The sequence below is a fragment of the Acinonyx jubatus genome, chromosome X (genome assembly GCF_027475565.1).
Source record: "Acinonyx jubatus isolate Ajub_Pintada_27869175 chromosome X, VMU_Ajub_asm_v1.0, whole genome shotgun sequence".
Taxonomy (NCBI): Eukaryota; Metazoa; Chordata; class Mammalia; order Carnivora; family Felidae; genus Acinonyx; species Acinonyx jubatus.
The window spans coordinates 60,316,807-60,337,153 of NC_069389.1; the positions used below are offsets into that span (position 1 = coordinate 60,316,807).

Here is a 20,347-nt window from a genome sequence, read left to right on the forward strand (position 1 = left end):
AAAATATGCCATTTTCAACATTTTATAACATAGTAATGCCATACTATAATTGCCATAGTACATTTAAGTAACTACTAAATCTAATGAAAACTTCAAGCTAATGAATACTATTCAAGCTATTTATTTACAACACTTAGATTAAAGTGTGTTTGCAAAAGATCACTTTATTTTTTATGTAAAGTTGGTTTATTTTACCTGCAGCTCTTCCAATATAAACTGAATGTAAATGATGATACTGAGAAATATTAGGATAGTTGTCAATATGTCAAAACATCATGCCTTCCAATCCATCCTCCATGAACTTTTTATAAAATGCCATACATTTGGCCACAATCACAATGCTTCCAAATCATAAATGGCTTTGCTACCCAGCTGCAGACGATGTTCATAGTAAGTCATCATTTGGGTCACTTCTCCTTTCAGTTGTCCATCACAGTTATGTAAAATTTCTGAGAGAAGGCCCTACATTATTATTTCAGGAGGAATACATTGAGTTAGAAGCTCAAAAAGTCTTCCACGAACTTTAAGGAGACTTTGTGGAGTCTGATGATTGGCAATAGCATTGGCAGTCTCCTTCAGATACACCTCCCAATCTGTTTCAGGGATTTCTTGATCTGCAGCAAAAATATATTGTTGCACTCTTCAGGCTTCACACATAAGTAGGGTGTTTTTGGAGATTCCTGAAGGACTTCTCTGCAAGTCTAATGAACCAGTTGTGAAGGAAGATTCAGACCTTCCTTGGCTTACACACAATATATAACACATGACAAATATCTTCAATGCTGAGAGCAGGCATGCAAACTGTCAGGCACCTCCTACAAATAGGTGGTATCACTTTAGATGTAGAATTGCAACACAAGATCAATCTGAAGTGGACATATATTTTCCATGGTTCTATGCGAGGCACGTTGAGTATTTTTGGTGAGTTTGTCAACCTCTATCAATAATACCACTTTAAAATCTCTTTGAGAATTTGCTTCAAGTTGCTGTGATTGTACCACTGTTTTCAATATCTCCTGGATTACTACCCAATCACTACTTCCAGCATCACTGGGATTAACTTCAGCGATAATTGTTTGCAATATCACTAATTTCAGTTTTCTTTTTAGATGGAGTTGTGAAGGTCTGGTGATCAATTCTCAATTTTTCCACTCACACACCATAAAATTCAAGAGTACAAATAATTCTTGTCTTTTTTCCCAGCACCAGATGAACCACACACAAAAGATGAGGAAAGTCACCACGTTGCACCACGTTGCAAAGCTGGGCCGCCTGCTCGTGATGATAGTTCAGGTATGCCAAGTATCAGCAACAGTACTTGTCCATCTGGAGGCTCATTCCAGCTCAGATTCCCAGGGTCCCATGCTTGAAAGCCTTGCACGCATGCTGTCCATTGGGATGTGTACACAAATTCCCTAAAAAGACCACTTTAGAGCAGAATTTTTTTTTTCAGCATAGTACTCAGTTTTCCTAAGGTTGTTTTGTTTTGTTTTGGTTTGGTTTGGTTTTGGTTGTTTATTATTATTATTATTATTATTCACTGGGTTCCAAGCAGGGACAAAATGATATAAAGCATCTACCTAAAAAATCTGTGACTTAAAGGTGTTTTGCTTTGCTCTTTGTCAAGAGATTCAAGTGAAAGTGGATGGATACATTGCTTCCAGTCAACCAACTTGGCCATTTTTTAAAGTAATCTCTACACCCAATGTGGGTCTCAAACTTATATCCCTGAGATCAGGAGTCACATGCTCTACTGACTGAGCCAGCCAGTTGCTCCTGGCCATTGATTCTTAATTGGATCCCAAGAACCTACATGTGGTTAAATGAAAGTGTAAATGGCCCACTAAAGAACAAAAACTATTTCAGTCCTAAACTACATTAATAGAATCTCATTATTTTTAACTAACCTTTATTTGTGCACTTTTTAAAACTAAGTGTAAAAAAAAGTATTCCTTTAAATTTCTTCTTGTTTCACCTATAAGACTAGTCATTTCATATTATTAGGTTTAGAAAAATACAGATTTTATCTAGTTAAGCTTTCCACCCATTATATACTTTTCTTTAACAATATTTGGCCTCTTTTTTATTATCTCCAATGATGGACATCCTACTTTGTGCTGACACTGTCTATTTGACTTTGAAAATTTCTCATCTATGCATAAGTGATCAAAACTTTAAATAGGAGAGAATCTAGTACAGAGAAATGAGCATGCAGCAGACCAACATTGATTCAGTAGGCAGTGCTTTTCAGGTTTTGTTCAACTTTGCACCATTCTAATTATTGTTATCAAAATTCATTTCTTTATACACCTGAAACTAATGTAACATTGTGCTAACTATACTTGAGTTTTTTTTAAAGGCTACATTTCTCAATCTTATCTATGGATATAGTATTGTCTTTATGGGAAACAGTAGAATTTTATTCATATTCTATCACTCTCCAACATAGACTTGCTATACCAGCCAGCTTGGCTTATCCCTACTCCAACTCCCAATTAAATTTTTTCATGTGTGCATCTTTGTGCGCAGAAGCATTTTCCAATTTCTCTTCACCAAAATTCATCACATCTAGAAATCTGGATCTCTCTCTTCTTTAAACCCCAGATTAGGAATCCTCCATCCAAATCCTCTTTGATTAACCTCACTTCACTCCAATATTTGAACTTGATGAAATAGCCAACATACATGGTTTACCCTACATCCAATTCAATTACCCTATAGTAATTACTCTGTGCTCTTTGGATACTGAAGTGAAGAAGAGATAAGTTAAGGAGTTCCCTGATTAGCATAGTTTAAGCACTGAGAGATGTATCCCTCAAATACATTTGAGAATTTGGAGGTAAGAGAGAAGAATACAGATTGAAGGAATAAGAAAGACTTTGTGGGAAAAAAATAGTATTTAAGATGGGCCTCAAAAAGATGGCTCTGAGAAAATATTGAAAGAAATACCAAGAAAATCCATTTTACATAGAAGGAATAGCTGGAACAATGGCATGGGTGTATGAAAGAAAAAAAATGTATATGAAGAACCATATCTTTAGTCCTCTGGCCAGAACAAATGTTTATAAAAAGGTCAGGGAAAGGGAAAGGTAGAAGATGCAGGGGCCTTGTTATTGAGGGCCTTGTTTGCCATTCTGAGGTGCTGAGACTTTATTTCATAGGTAGTAGGGAGCCATTGAAAATAAGTAGCAAAGTGATATGGCCAGATTTATTGTTTTAACAAATAATAAGAAAACTAACAATAATTCTTTAAAGTTGTAATACCAGGGGTGCCTGGGTGGCTCAGTTCGTTAAGCCTTTTATTCTTGATTTCAGCTCAGGTAATGATCTCACTGTCCGTGAGTTTGAGCCCTACATCAGGCTCCTCACTAACAGTGCAGAGTCTGCTTAGGATTCTCTCTCTCCCTTCCTCTCTGCCTTTTTCCATTCATGCTTTCTCTCGCTCTTTCAAAATAAATAAACTTTTTTTTTTAAAAAAAAGTCATAATTTCAGATGGTAAGGAAAGTTGTTTTGTATCAGGGACCCTTTTGACACATTTTCAATATCTACTGACATCTTACAGTCTGAGTTTGCAATTCAAGGAAAAAGTGGTAAGGATTGGAAAACGAATAATGAAATTATTGAGAAATTGCCATATTCTGGACATTTTTAGTTGCTTTTTAGCCGCCTATGTTAATACTACTATTATTTCCATTTTATAGATGATAAAACTGAGGCTCAAATAGTTTAAAAAGCTTGATCAAGGTTAATTAAGGAGTGGTAGAGCTTGAATTTGAATCCTCCAACTTGAGGCCAGTGTCTGTGCTCTAAAGCATTATATTGCTTGGCCCTCAAAAGCTGAGTAGCTACCAAGTCAGAGCATCAGAACTGAGAGACACTTGTAAACAACTTGTTCAACCTTCTTACTGTCAGATGATAAAGCTGAAGACCTGCAGATGGGATAGCATCTTATTTTAAGTCACATAATTTATTAGGAGAAATTTCTGGGTAGAGCAAAGACCTCCTAATTCCCAATTCAGTGTTATGCTATTGTTCTAGCAAAAATGAAGGTTATGTATCTCCTCAACACTAGGTTTGGGGCTTTTCAGGAAACCAGATTAAAAGATAAAGTCCCTAAAATCCAAATTACATGGTAAGTCAAAAATTCCATACATATGGTGCGTGTGTGCATGCACGTGCACACGTGCGTGTGTGCTATGTGGCTACATCAGGTTAGAGATGCAGGTGAAAGGTCCCAACTTTGAGGAGAAAATAATCTATTCCATCAGGGATTTCCCCTCAACATCCCCAGGTGCATGTCTTCCTTTTTTTTTTTTTAATACCCTGGGAGTAAGGCTGCTCCAAGCATGTGACTCCTGTACTCTGAAGTCTGAAGCAGCCACCTGTTTGCTTTGGAATACAATTCCAGTTGTTGATATTAATCAATCTCAAGGGCCATACATTTTTCAGGCTACAGTTTCTGGAAGAGTTGCCTATTTCAGCTCAAACTTCCATGTGACCATTTCAAAACACCACCAAAATTCTTGATAAATAGGAGGCCAGGAATTCTTGTAGACCTCTCAACTCTTGCTAAAATATAGGTGGGTAGTTATTTTATTTTCCTACCACAGCTGCCACTTTCTGACTTTTCAAGTTTTAAAGTGAACTGGAGTCAATTCAATTTGGCCATAGCAAAGAGAAAACTTTGTCCCAGGAGTTTCTGTGGTGATCCTTCTCAAACACTGATGAATACCAGGTAAGTTGTAAAAAATTAAATACTCTGGCTTTATCTCTAAATATTCTGATTAAGTTAATCTGGAGTGAGAATCAGAAATCTTCATTGTTCACAAGACCACCAGTGATTCTATTATGCACTCAAGTTTAAAAACTACTGATCTCTGAATTACATGTTAAGTATGGAAGCTGCAGGAATTCTTAGAGGCATTGTGACTAAAGTTGTGGATACACATTGATGCACACATGAAAACTTCCTTCTCTCCAGTCACTCCTAAAATCCTCAGCCACTTTTGCTTGACTCACTATACTCAGGAGTACAACTCATTGGCTCATTCAGGACAATTAAGTGGACTCTTCACAGGTGCAGCAGTAGGTTGCCAATATTTCTGACTTGCCCACATATTCCTACCTATACCAGGTCTCCAAAGATACTGATACTGATGCTGATACTGCAGCATTTCAGACCCCACACCAGACCTGCTAAAACATAACCTGCATTTTAACAAGATTTACAGGTCTGAACCAGTGGTTCTCAAAGTGTAGTCCCAAGAACACTACCATCAGCCTCATGTGGAGATTTGTCAGAAATACACATTCTTGGGGTGCCTGGGTGGCTCAGTAAGTTAAGTGTCTGACTCTTGATTTCAGCTAAAGTCATGATCTCACAGTTCATGGGATTGAGCGTCACATCAAGTTCTGCACTAGCAGTGCAGAGCCTGCTTGGGATTCTTTCTCTCCCTCTCTCTCTGCCCCTTCCCAAATCGCTTTCTCTCTCTCAAAATAAGTACACTTTTTTTTTTGAAAAAAGAAAGAAATGCACGTTCACAGGCCTCACCAAGGAAATTATGAATCAAAAACTCTGGAGTTGAGGCTCAGAAATCTGTATTTTAAGAATGCCCCCAAGGTGATTTTGATACACACTCAGTTTGAAAACCACTGTAGATCATTCCTCTGCTTTCAGGCAATATTGTCTTTCAGTCATAGAAGAAGGGCAGGTTTTCAAGGTAGAAGATTCCACTATCAATCTGAGAAAGCATCCCCTATTTTATGAAAGCCTTATGCTTCCTGCTATATATTAAATCTTTTTGTGCCCTCAAGATTCATATATTGAAACCAAATTAATCCCCAGTGTGGTAGTATTTGGGTTTTTTTTTAAAGTGTGTATTTATTTATTATTTTGAGAGAGAGAGAGAGAGAGCAAGAGAATGAGAGCACAAGCAGGGGAGGGGCAGAGACAGAGGGAGAGAGAGAATCTGAAGCAAGTTCAGAGCTGTCAGTGCAGACCCTGATGCGGGGCTCTACCTCATAAACTGTGAGATCATTACCTGAACCAAAGTCAGAAGCTTAACTGAATGAGCAACCCAGGTGCACCCCCAATGTGGTAGTATTTGGAGGTGGAGCCCTTGGAAGGTGATTAGATCATGAAAATGGAGCTTCCACGAATGGGATTAGTGCCATTACAAAAGAGACCTCAGAAAGTTCCCTTGCCCGCTCCACCATGGCAAAACATAGTGAGAAGGTGGCTGAACCAGGAAGTGGGCTCTCACCAGATACCAAATCAACCAAAGACTTAATGTTGGACTTCCCAGTCTCCAGAACTATGGCCAAAATTTCTGATGTTAATGTGCCACCCAGTCTATGGCATTCTGTTGTAGCAATCTGAAAAAACTAAGACATTGCCTTCTCTCCACCTAGAACATTCCTTCTTATTGACAATCCTTTTCTTTTTAATTAAATTTAATTGAATTTTAAACACCTCTATAGTTAACATACAGTGTTTTATTAGTTTCAGGTGTATTATATTCAACAATTCCATACATCACCCAGTGTTCATTTACACAAGTGCAGTCCTTATTCCCAGTTGTATTTTTTACCTATCATGCACCCACCTCCTCTCTGGTAACCATCAATTTGTTCTCTATATTTTTCTGTTTCTTGGTTTGTTTCTCTCTCGTCCTTTTTTATTTACTTGTCCTTCTCTGTATGTTTGTTTCTTATATTCCACATATAAATGAAATCATATGGCATTTTACTGACATTTCACTTGCATTATACTCTCTGGCTCCATTCATGTTGTTGCAAAAGGCAAGATTTTACTTTCTTTTATGGCTGAGTAAAATTCCATTGTATATATACAACACATCTTCTTTATCCATTCATCATTCATGGACACCTGGGCTGCTTCCATAATTTGGCTATTGTAAATGATGCACTCTAAACATAGGGGTTCATGTATCCCTTTGAATTAGTGTTATTGTATTCTTTGGGTAAATACCCAGTAGTGTGATTGCTGAATTGTAGGGTAGTTCTATTTCTAATTTCCCAAGGAGCCTCTGTACTGTTACCCAGAGTGAATTAACCAGTTTGCATTCCCACCAACTGTGCAAGAGAGTTCCTTTCTCCATATCCTTGCCACCACTTACTGTTTCTTGTGTTTTCATTTCAGTCATTCTGACTGGTCTGAGGTGATATCTCGTTGCAGTTTTGATTTCTGTTTCCCTGATTATGAGTGATATTGAGCATCCTCTCATGTATCTTTTGGCCATCTGTATACCTTCTTAGAATAATGTCTGTTCATGTCTTCTGAACATTTTTATTTGGATTATGTGTTCTTTAGATATTGAGTTGTATCAGTTTTCTATATTTTTGGATGTTATCCTTTATTGGATATGTCATTTTTAAATGTCTTCTCCAATTCAGTAGATTTTCTTTTAGTTTTCTTTATTGATTCCTTTGCTATGCAGGAGCTTGGGGTTGTTGTTGTTGTTGTTTACATTTTATTTATTTTTGAGACAGAGCACAAGTGTGGGAGGGGCAGAGAAAGAATGGGACACAGAATCCAAAGTAGGCTCCAGGCTCCGAGCTGTCAGCACAGACCCCAACACGGGGCTTGAACTCACTAACCATGATATCATGACTTGAGCCGAAGTCAGATGCTTAACCTACTGAGTCACCCAAGTGCCCCAATACAGGAGAGTTTTATTTTGATGTAGTCCCAATAGTTTATTTTTACTTTTATTTCCTTTGCCTCAGTAGACATATCTAGAAAGATATTGCTATGGTAGATGTCAGAGACCTTACTTCCTGTGCTCTCTTCTAGGATTCTTATGGTTTCAGTTATCACATTTAATCTGTTTTTAATTCATTTTTGTGTATGGTGTAAGAAAGAAGTCCCATTTCATTCTTTTGCATGTTGCTATCCAACATTTGTTGAAGGACTTTTTCCCATTGGACATTCTTTCTTGCTCTGTTGCAGATTAATTGACCATAGAGTTGTGGGTTCATTTTTGGGTTTTGTATTTTGTTCCATTGATCTAGGTATCTATTTTTGTGCCAGTACTGTTTTGATTACTACAGCTTTGTAATATAACTTGAAATCCAGAATTGTGATGTCTTCAGCTTTGCTTTTCTTTTTCAAAATTGCTTTGGCTATCCAAGCAATTTTGTGTTTCCATACAAAATTTAGGATTGTTTATTCTTATTCTATGAAAAATGCTGTTGGTAGTTTGATAGAGATTGCATTAAATGTATGGGTTGTTTTGGGTAGTATAGAAATTTAAACAATATTTGTTCTTCCAATCCATAAGCATGGAATGTCTTTTCATTTCTTTGTGTCATATTTAATTTCTTTCATCACTGTGTTACAGTTTCCAGAGTATAGGTCTTTCACCTATTTGGTTAGGTTTATTCCTAGGTATCTTATTACATTTGGTGCAGTTGTAAATGGGATTGTTTTCTTAATTTCTCTTTGTTGCTTCATTATTAGCACATAGAAATGCAACAGATTTTGTATCCTGTGACTTTACTGAATTTGTTTATGAGTTCTAGTAGTTTTTTGGTGGAATCTTTTGGATTTTCTATATATGGTATCATGTCATCTGCAAATAATGAAAGTTTTACTTCTTCCTTGACAATTTGGATGCCTTTTATTTCCTTTTGTTGTTTAATTGCTTAGGCTAGTGCCTCCAGCAGCACTATGTTAAATAACAGTGGTGGGGAGTTCCTCGGTGGCTCAGTCAGTTAAGCATCTGACTTCAACTCAGATCATGATCTCACAGTCCATGGGTTTGGCTCTGTGTTGACAGGGTAGAGCCTGCTTGGGGTTCTCTGTCTCCCTATCTCTCTGCCTCTCCCTCTCTTCCCCTCTCTTCCCCTCTCCCACTCGTGCTGTCTCTGTCTCAGAAATAAAATAAATCATTATGTTTAAAGTGGTGGGAGTGGACATCCTTGTCTTATTCCTAACCTTAGGGTGGAAAGCTCTCATAATTATCCATTGAGTATGATGTTCACTGGGGTTTTTCATATGTATGGCCTTTATTATGTTAAGGTATGTTTCCTCTAAACCTACTTTGCTGGGGGCTTTTATCAGGAGTGAATGTTGTATTTTGTCAAATGTTTTTTCTGCATCTATTGAAATGATCATTTTTTCCCCTTCTCTTGTTGATGTGATGTATCACATTAATTGATTTGTGAACACTGAACCACCCTTCCAAACCAGGAATAAATCCCACTTAATCGAGCGAATGATTTTTTTAATGTATTGTTGGATTCTGTTTTCTAATATTTTTTGAGGGTTTTTCATTTATGTTCATCAGAGATATTTGCCTGTATTTGTCCTTTTATTCAGTATGTTTATCTGGTTTTGGTATAAGGGTGATACTCACTTGATAGAATGAATTTGGAAGTGTTGCTTCTTCTTGTATTTTTTGGAATATTCTGAGAAGAATAGGTATCAAATCTTCTTTAAATGTTTGGTTTCACCTGTGAAGCCATTTGGCCCTGGTCTTTTTTCATTGGGAGTTTTTTGATTACTGATTCAATCTTCTTGCTGGTACTCTGTTCAAATTTTCTATTTCTTCCTGATCTAGTTTCAGTAGATTATATGTTTCTAGGAATTTATCCATTTCTTCTAGGTTGTCTAATTTGTTGGCATATAGTGTTTCATAATATTTCATTACAATTGTTAGTATTTCTGTGGTGTTGGTTATTTCTCTTCTTTCATCATTGATTTTGTTTATTTGAGTCATCTCTCTCTCTCTCTCTCTCTCTCTCTCTCATGAGTCAAGCTAGAGGTTTATTAATTCTGTTGATCTTTTTGGAGAACAAGTTCCTGCTTTCATTGATCTGTTCTATTGTTTTTTTTCTTTCTATATCATTTATTTCTGCTCTAATATTTATTATTTCTTTCCTTCTGCTATTTTTAGGTTTATTTTTTGTTCTTTATCTAGCTCCCTTAGGTTTGTAAAGGCAGGCTGCTTATTTTAAAATTTTCTCGCTTCTTGAGGTAAGCATGTATTGCTATAAACTTCCCTCTTGGAACATATTTCTCTGCATTCCAAAGGTTTTGGAATATTGTGTTCTCATTTTCATTTGATTCCATGTACTTTTTGACTTCTTTGATGTCTTATTTGACCCATTCATTGTTTAGTAGCATGCTATTTTTTTAATCTTATTTTTTATTTTTTAAAATTTACATCCAAATTAGTTAGCATATAATGCAGCAATGATTTCAGGAGTAGATTCCTTAATTCCTCTTACCCATTTAGCCCATCCCCCCCCTTCCCAGAATCCCTCCAGTAACCTTCAAGTATTTTTTGTCTTTCTAGATTTTTTCTTTTCTTTGAATTCTAATTTAATAGCATTGTGGCCCAAAAATATTCATGGTATGACTTCAGTCTTTTTAAATTTGTTGAGGCATGTTTTGTGGCATAATATGTGATCTATTCTGGAGAATATTCTGTGTACCCTTCATATCTTACTATTTTACGATGTAGTGCTCAGAATATATGTATTAATTTCATCTGGTCCAATGTGTCAATCCAAGTCACTACTTCCTTGTTGGTTTTCTCTTGGATGATCTGTCCATTGATGTAAGTGGGGTGTTAATGTCTTCTACTATTATTGTATTACTACAGATTAGTACATTTATGTTTGTTATTAACTCTCATATATTTGGGTGCTCTAATATTGGATATATATATATGTATATGTATATATATATATATATATATATATATATATATATATATTTGTTATATCTTCTTGTTGGACTGTCCCTTTATTAATATATACTGTCCTTCTTTGTCTCTGTTTACAAACTGTGTTTTAAAGTCTTTTGCCTGATAAAAGTATTGCTACTCTGGCTTTCATTTGACATCACTTTGCATGATAAATATTTCTCCAACCTCTCACTTTCAATCTGTAAGTGTCTTTAGGTATGATATGAGTCTCCTGTAGGAAGCATATAGATGAGTCTTGTTTTTCCATCCATTTTGTATCCATCTATGTATTTTGATTGTAGCAATTAGTCCATTTAAATTCAAAGTGATTATTGATATTGGTTTATTACTATTTTGTTACATTTTTTCTTTTTTTTCTAGTTTTTCTCTGATCCTTTCTTCTATTTCTCTCTTTAATGGTTTGCTGGTTTTCTTTAGTGATATATTTGGGTTCCTTACCTTTATTTTTTGCATGTCTATTAATGTCTTTTGATTTGTAGTTACCATTTAGTTTATATATAATATCTTCTGTACATAAGTCTGTATTAAGCTGATGTTCGTTTATTTTTGAGCTTATTCTTTACTTTTGTCCCCTCCACGTTTCAGATATTTGGTATCGTCTTTTATATCTTTTTATTTTTTGCTTCCTATTTTTCTTATGCTTACTTATGGTTTTTGTTTTCCACTCAGAGTCCTCCTAAACATTTCTTGTAGGGCTGGTTTAGTAGTCATAAATTCTTTTAACTTTTGTTTGTCTGGGAAACTCTTTATCTCTCCTTCTTTTGTGAATGATAGCCTTCATGAGTACAGTGTTCTTTGCTGCACATTTCCCCCTTTCAGCACGTTGAGCATATCATATCACTCTTTTCTAGCCTGCAAAGTTACTGCTGAAAATCTAGCTAATAGCCTTACAGGGATTCTTTATATGTAATTGTATTCTTCTCTTGAGGAGCCTGTAAAATTTTTCTTTATCACTATTTTTTTTTGCCATTTTAATTACTATATGTCTTGGTGTGGACCTCCTTGGGTTCAATTTGTTGGGGATATCTGGGCCTCCTGTATCTGGATCTCTGTATCTTCCCCATATTCATGAAGTTTTCATCTATTATTTCTTCAAACTCATTTTCTGCCACTGTTTTCCTCTCTTCCTCTTCTGGGGTCCCTATAATGTGAATGTTATTTTGCTTGATGGAGTCAGTGAGTTCTTTAAGTCTATTCTCATTATGAAGTATTTGTCTCTCACCTGTTCAGTTTGCTTTCCATTACTCTATCCTCCAGGTCACTGATATGTTCCTCTGCTTCCTGTAGCCTACTATTTATTCCTGTAGCCTAGTATTGTATTTTTAGCTTCACTTATTGAGTTCTTAATCTCTGGTATGTCATTTTTAATATGTTTTTAAGGATCTCACTGATGTCCTGCACCATTTTCTGAAGTCCAGTGCATATCTTTATGATCGTTACTTTAAATTCTCTATCAGGCATATTACTTGTTTCTCTTTCACTTTGATCTCCTTCTGTGATTTTGTCATGTTCCTTCACTTGGAACATATTTCTCTGTCTCCTCACTTTGTCTACTTCTGTGTCTGCTTCTCAGCTACACCTGCTACTCTTGTAAGTAGTGGTATTATGAATAAGAGGTCATGTGATGTCCTGACATCATTCTCCCTTGTTCACCAGAAACTGGCACTTCAGGGCAGCCTTCTATGTGTGTTTCTTCATCCTGTTATTGGATGTGAGTCACTTTCCTTTCAGCCCATGGGTCTTCACTGATCCTTTGCCTTTTGTTGGCTTTGCTTGCTCACTGTGATGTTAGAGAGACCCAAGCAAGCTGGCTATGACAGGGCATGACAGTACAAGGGCATGGGGGTGGGGTAATGGTGGTAGCAAAATTTGTGCTGAGCCAATATTCCTAGGCCAGTTCCTCCATAGCCAGGTGGCCACCAATGGTGCGGGGTTCAGGACAGTGGTGGCGGCTGGGAGTATTTGACATCTGTGTGGGTGGCAGCTGGGCTGGGCATGCACATGGCATTATCAAAATTTTCAGTGAGCTACTAGTCCTAGGCTGGCTTTCCTGAAATGCAGGGGTGGCCAGGGATGTGGCACACAGAAGAAGTGGTGCCCAGGGCATGCAGTGTCTATACTTTTTCTCCTGGGTGGGGCAGGCATGGCATTAGCAAAATTTGCATTGGGCCCCAATCTTAGACCAGATCCCCTGAAGCACATTGGCCATGATGGCATGGTATGCAAATCTAGCAGTTGGGTAAGGTGGGCAGCATTAGCAAAAACAGCACCGAGCCCACGACTGAGACCAGCAGGCTTGAAGTGGGTAAATCTTCAGGAGAACTCAGGGGCAGGATGCGCTGCTAGAAAGCTAGGTAGCAACTGTCTGTGCAGAGCTGCCTCTGGCAAGTGGCTCTGTGTTTATTCTGGGGGTTGGAGGAGAAAAATGGTGACTGCCAGCTTCTTTGTTCTCAGAGAAGTACCCTAACATGCTTCAAAATCAGTATAAAGAGATCTCTCTCCTATTGTACAGATTGTAACTTCCATGTTGCCTCTCCTCAGGCTGTTGTCTCTTTGCGATTGGGGACCTGGCTATCACTCACATTCCCCACCCCCACTTACCCAGTGCTGAGTCAGCTGACTTTTAAAGCTCCAGCCTCTAAGTTCTGCTGGTTACACAAACTCACAGAATTCAGCTCCTCTGTTTTTCAAGGTCAGTGTTTATGGGGATTCATTTTCCTCATGTGGGCTCCCTGGTCCTTTCCCTTCTCTGTGCCCTCAGCTCCCTCCTTCCTGGGGGCAGCTCCCAACCACCAGTTCTGCCCTTCCTAGTCCCTCTGATATGCCTTCTTTTCTACATTTAGTTGTGGATTTTTACTGCTAGTCTTTGGATCATTCTCCATTTTATTGACAAGGATGTGAATGATATCTAGTAAACATGGGATGAGTTGAACTTAGGGTCCTCCCATTCCGCCATCTTCCCAGCACCACTCGTCTTCCTATTTTTAAATTGGATTATTTAGGGTGTTTCTTTCTTATTGAATTGTATAACTTATTATATATTTTGAAGTTAACAGCATATATATGACTTGCAAATATATTCCCCCATTCAGTCGTCACCTTTTTATTTTGTTAATGGTTTCCTCCACTGTGCAGAAGCTTTATGGTTTGATGTAGTCCCGTTTATTTATATTTATTTATATTTTCCTTGCTTTGGAGTCAGATCCAAAAAAACATGATTATGAATGATGTTAAAAACCTTACAATCTAGGTTCTTTTTTTCTAGGAGATTTAGGTTTTCAGGTCACGTATTCAAGTCTTTAATCCATATTGAGTTTATTTTTGTATATGGTGTAAGATAGTGATTCAGTTTAATTGTTTTTTCACCATTCTTTTTCAGGTGTGAGGTGATATCCCATTGTAGTTCTGATTTGCATTTCCCTACCAGTAATGACCATCTTTTTATGTGTCTGTTGGCTATCTGTATATCTTCTTTGGAAAATGTCTATGCACATCTTCTGCCCATTTTTTAATGGATTACTCATTTTTTGAGCTATGAGTTATATACATTCTTTATATATTTTGGGTACTAACCCTTTATCAGGTATGTTATCTGCAAATATCTTCTCCCATTCCATAGGTTGCCTTTTAGTTTTCTTGATAGTTTCCTTCACTGTGCAGAAGCTTATGATTTTGTTGACATCCCAATAGTTTATTTATGCTTTTGTTTCTCCTTCCCCAGGAGATGTATCTAGTAAGAAGTTCCTACAGTTGATGTCAAAAAGTTAATGCCTGTGTTCTCTTTTAGGATTATTATGGTTTCAAGTCTCACATTTAGGACATTACCGTTTTGAATTTATTTTTGTATATGGTGTAAAGAAATTGTTCCAACTTTTTTTCTTTGCATGTTGCTGTCCAGTTTTGCCAACACTGTTGAAGAGACTGTCTTTCTCTCATTGGGTATTTTTTCTTGCTTTGTTGAAGATTAATTGGCCATATAGTTATGGGTTTACTCCTGGGTTTTCTATTCTGTTCCATTGGTCTATGTTGTCTGTTTTTGTGCCAGTACCATACTGGTTTGATCACTACAGCTTTGTAATATTACTTGAAGTCTGGAATTGTGATACCTCCAGTTTTGCTTTTCTTTGAAGGTTGCTTTGGCTATTCAGGGTCTTTTGTGGTTCCATACAAATTTTGGGATTGTATGTTCTAGCTTTGTGAAAAATGCTGGTGGTATTTTGACAAGGATTGGATTAAATGTGTAGATTGTTTTGGGTAGTATAGATATTTTAAATAGTATTTGTTCTTCCAATCTATGAGCATGGAATGCTTTTACTTTTCTTTGTGTCATCTTCAACTTCTTTCATCAGTATTTTATAGTTTTCGTAGCACAGGTTTTTACCACTATGGTTACGTTTATTTCTAGGTATGTTATTGTTGTTGGTGCAATTTTAAATGGGATTGACTCCTTGATTTTTCTTTTCACTGCTTCTTTATTCATGTATAGAAATGCAACATATTTCTATACACTTATTTTGTATAATGTGACTTTACTGAATTCATGTCTCAATTCTAGCATTTTTTAGTGGAGTCTTTCAGTTTTTCTATATAGACTACCATGTCATCTGCAAACAGTGAAAGTTTTACTTTTTCCTTTCTGATGTGGGTGCTTTTTATTTGATTTTATAGTCTGCTATCTGTGACTAGGGCTCCTAGTACTATGTTAAATAACAGTGGTTGGAGTGGACATCCCTGTCTTGTTCCTAACCATAGAGGAAAACTTCTTAGTTTTTCCCTGTTAAGTATGACGTTAGCTGTGACTTTTAAATAGTCTTTATTGTGTTGAGATATGTTCCCTCTAAAGCTACATTGATTGGGGGTTTTATCATGAATGGATATTGTACTTTGTCAAATGTTCTTTGCACAACTATTGAAAGGGTCATACGGCTCTTATCATTTCTTTTATTAATGTGGTGTACCACACTGATTGGTATGTGAACACTACAACACCACTGCACCACAGGAATAAATCCCACTTGGTCATGGTGAATGATTATTTTTTAGAATTATTTTTGCTGGGAAAAATGTTTATTTTTTTTCTTCAAATTTTTATTTAAATTTTAGTCAAATAACACATAGTGCCATATTGGTTTCAGGAATAGAATTTAGTGATTCATCATTTATATAAAACACCCAGTGCTAAACACAACAATTGCCCTTATTAATATGGATTTTTTCAAAAAACTACAAATAGAATGATTATATTTTAATATTAAATTTATTGTCAGTTTGGTTTCCATACAACACCCAGTGCTCATCCCAAAAGGTGCCCTCCTCAATGCCAATCAAACACTTTCCCCTCCCTTCCACCCCCCATCAACCCTCAGTTTATTCTCAGTTTTTAAGAGTCTCATAGTTTGCCTCCTGCCCTCTCTAACTTTTTTTCCCTTCCCTTCCCCCATGGACTTAGGTTACATTTCTCAGGATCCACATAAGAGTGAAAACATATGGTATCTGTCTTTCTCTGTATGACTTATTTCACTTAGGAGAACACTCTCCAGTTCCATTCACGTTGCTACAAAAGGCCATATTTCATTCTTTCTCATTGGCAAGTAGTATTCCATTGTATATATAAACCACAAGTTCTTTATCCATTCATCAGTTGATGGACATTTAGGCTCTTTCCATAATTTGGCTATTGTTGAAAGTGCTGCTATAAACATTCGGGTACAAGTGCCCCTATGCATCAGCACTGTGTCTCCCTTGCATAAATTCCTACTAGTACTATTGCTGGGTAATAGGGTAGATCTATTTTTAATTTTTTGAGGAACCTCCACACTGTTTTCCAAAGTGGCTGCACCAGTTTGCATTCCCAAAAGTGAAAGAAGATAACCATTTCTCCACATTCTCTCCAACATCTATAGTGTCCTGATTTGTTCATTTTAGCCACTCTGACTGGCGTGAGGTGATATCTCAGAGTGGTTCTGATTTGTGTTTCCCTGATGAGGAGTGACGTTGAGCATCTTTTCACGTGCTTGTTGGCTATCTAGATGTCTTCTTTAGAGAAGTGTCTATTCATGTCATCTGCCCATTTCTTCACTGGATTTTTTTTGGGGGGTGTGGAATTTGCTGAGTTCATTATAGTTTTTTGATACTAGCCCCTTGTCCAATATGTCATTTGCAAATATCTTTTCCCATTCCATTGGTTGCCTTTTAGGTTTCTTGATTGTTTCCTTTGCTGTGCAGAAGCTTTTTATCTTCATGAGGTCCCAATAGTTCATTTTTTCTTTTAATTCCCTTGCCTTTGGAGATGTGTCAAGTAAGAAATTGCTGCGGCTGAGGTCAGAGAGGTTTTCTCCTGCTCTCTCCTCTAGGGTTTTGATGGTTTCCTGTTTCATATTCAGGTCCTTTATCCATTTTGAGTTTATTTTTGTGAATAGTGTAAGAAAGTGGTCTAGTTTCATTGTTCTTCATGTTGCTGTCCAGTTCTCCCAGCACCATTTGTGAAAGAGACTGTCTTTTTTCCATTGGATGTTCTTTCCTGCTTTGTCAAAGATAAGTTGGCCATACGTTTGTGGGTCTAGTTCTGGGGCTTCTATTCTATTCCATTGGTCTATTTGTCTGTTTTTGTGCCAATACCATGCTGTCTTGATGATTACAGCTTTTTATTAGAGGCTAAAGTCTGGGATTGTGATACCTCCTGCTTTGGTCTTCTTCAAAATTACTTTGGCTATTCGGGGCCTTTTGTGGTTCCATATGAATTTTAGGATTGCTTGTTCTAGCTTTGAGAAGAATGCCAGTGCAATTTTGATTGGGATTGCATTGAATGTGTAGATAGCTTTGGGTAGTATTGACATCTTGACAATATTTATTCTTCCAACCCATGAGCACAGAATGCTTTTCCATTTCTTTATATCTTCTTCAATTTCCTTCATAAGCATTCTATAGTTTTCAGCATAGAGATCTTGTACATTTTTCGTTTGATTTATTCCTAGGTATTTTATGGTTCTTGGTGCAATTGTGAATGGGATCAGTTTCTTGATTTGTCTTTCTGTTGCTTCATTATTAGTGGATAAGAATGCAACTGATTTCTGTACATTGATTTTGTATCCTGCAACTTTGCTGAATTCATGTGTCAGTTCTAGCAGACTTTTGGTGGAGTCTATCAGCTTTTCCATGTATAATATCATGTCATCTGCAAAAAGTGAAAGCTTGACTTCATCTTTGCCAATTTGGATGCCTTTGATTTCCTTTTGTTGTCTGATTGCTGATGCTAGAACTTCCAACACTATGTTAAACAACAGTGGTAACAGTGGACATCCCTGTCGTGTTCCTGATCTCAGCAGGAAAGCTCTCAGTTTTTCCACATTGAGGATGATATTAGCCGTGGGCTTTTCATAAATGGCTTTGATGATGTTTAAGTATGTTCCTTCTATCCCGACTTTCTCAAGGGTTTTTATTAAGAAAGGGTGCTGGATTTTGTCAAAGGCCTTTTCTGCATCGATTGACAGGATCACATGGTTCTTATCTTTTCTTTTATTAATGTGATGTATCATGTTGATTGATTTGAGAATGTTGAACCAGCCCTGCATCCCGGAATGAATCCCGCTTGATCATGGTGAATAATTCTTTTTATATGCTGTTGAATTCGATTTGCTAGTATCTTATTGAGAATTTTTGCATCCATATTCATCAGGGATATTGGCCTGTAGTTCTCTTTTTTTTACTGGGTCTCTGTCTGGTTTAGGAATCAAAGGAATACTGGCTTCATAGAATGAGTCTGCAAGTTTTCCTTCCCTTTCTATTGTTTGGAATAGCTTGAAAGGATAGGTATTATCTCTGCTTTAAATGTCTGGTAGAATTCTCCAGGAAGCCATCTGGTCCTGGACTGTTATTTGTGGGGAGATTTTTGGTAACTGATTCAATTTCTTCGCTGGTTATGGGTCTGTTCAAGATTTCTATTTCTTCCTGTTTGAGTTTTGGAAGTGTGTGGGTGTTTAGGAATTTGTCCATTTCTTCCAGGTTGCCCAGTTTTTTGGCATATAATTTCTCATAGTATTCCCTGATAATTGCTTGCATTTCTGAGAGATTGGTTGTAATAATTCCATGTTCATTCATGATTTTATCTGTTTGGGTCATCTCCCTTTTCTTCTTGAGAAGCCTGGCTAGAGGTTTATCAATTTTGTTCATTTTTTCAAAAAACCAACTCTTGGTTTAGTTGATCTGCTCTACAGTTTTTTAGATTCTATATTGTTTATTTCTGCTCTGATCTTTATTATTTCTCTTCTTCTGCTGGGTTTGGGGTGTCTTTGCTGTTCTGCTTCTATTTCCTTTAGGTGTGCTGTTAGATTTTGTATTTGGGATTTGTCTTGTTTCTTGAGATAGGCCTGGTTTGCAATGTATTTTCCTCTCAGGACTGCCTTCCCTGCATCCCGAAGCATTTGGATTGCTGTATTTTCATTTTCGTTTGTTTCCATATATTTTTTAATTTCTTCTCTAATTCCCAGGTTGACCCATTCATTCTTTAGTAGGGTGTTCTTTAACCTCCATGCTTTTGGAGGTTTTCCAGACTTTCTCTTGTGGTTGATTTCAAGCTTCTAGCATTGTGGTCTGAAAGTATGCATAGTATGATCTCAATTCTTGTATACTTATGAAGGGCTGATTTGTGTCCCAGTATGTGATCTATCTTGGAGAATGTTCCATGTGCACTCAAGAAGAAAGTATATTCTGTTGCTTTGGGATGCAGAGTTCTAAATATATCTATCAAGTCCATCTGATCCAATGTATCATTCAGGGCCCTTGTTTCTTTATTGACCGTGTGTCTAGATGATGTATCCATTGTTGTAAGTGGCGTATTAAAGTCCCCTGCAATTACCACATTCTTGTCAATAAGAATGTTTGTGAGTAATTGTTTTATATATTTGGGGGCTCCTGTATTCGGTGCATAGACATTTATAATTGTTAGCTTTTCCTGATGGATAGACCCTGTAATTATTATATAATGCCCTTCTTCATCTCTTGCTACAGCCTTTAATTTAAAGTCTAGTTTGTCTGATATAAGTATGGCTATTTCAGCTTTCTTTTCACTTCCAGTAGCATGATAAATAGTTCTCCATCCCCTCAGTTTCAATCTGAAAGTGTCCTCAGGTCTAAAATGAGTCTGTTGTAGATAGCAAATAGATGGGTCTTGTTTTTGTATCCATTCTGATACCCTATGTCTTTTGGTTGGAGCATTTAATCCATTTACATTCAGTGTTATAGAAAGATATGGGTTTAGAGTCATTGTGATGTCTGTAGGTTTCATGCTTGTAGTGATGTCTCTGGTACTTTGTCTCACAGGGTCCCCCTTAGGATCTCTTGTAGGGCTGGTTTAGTGGTGATGAATTCCTTCAGTTTTTTGTTTATTTGGGAAGACCTTTCTCTCTCCTTTTTTTCTAAATGTCAGATTTGCTGGATAGAGGATTCTTGGCTGCATGTTTTTCTGTTAAGCACATTGAAGATTTCCTGTCATTCCTTTCTGGTCTGCCAAGTTTCAGTAGAGAGATCTGTCACTAGTCTTCTCGGTCTCCCCTTATATGTTAGAGCACGTTTATCCCTAGCTGCTTTCAGGATTTTCTCTTTATCCTTGTAG

The 20,347-nt window shown here is 36.9% G+C and overlaps 1 pseudogene; it reads right to left on the reverse strand.

Moving 5' to 3' along the window:
* Positions 1–265: 265 nt before the first annotated feature.
* LOC106980121 (replication factor C subunit 3-like) lies at positions 266–1,338 on the reverse strand (annotated as a pseudogene).
* Positions 1,339–20,347: the final 19,009 nt, after the last annotated feature.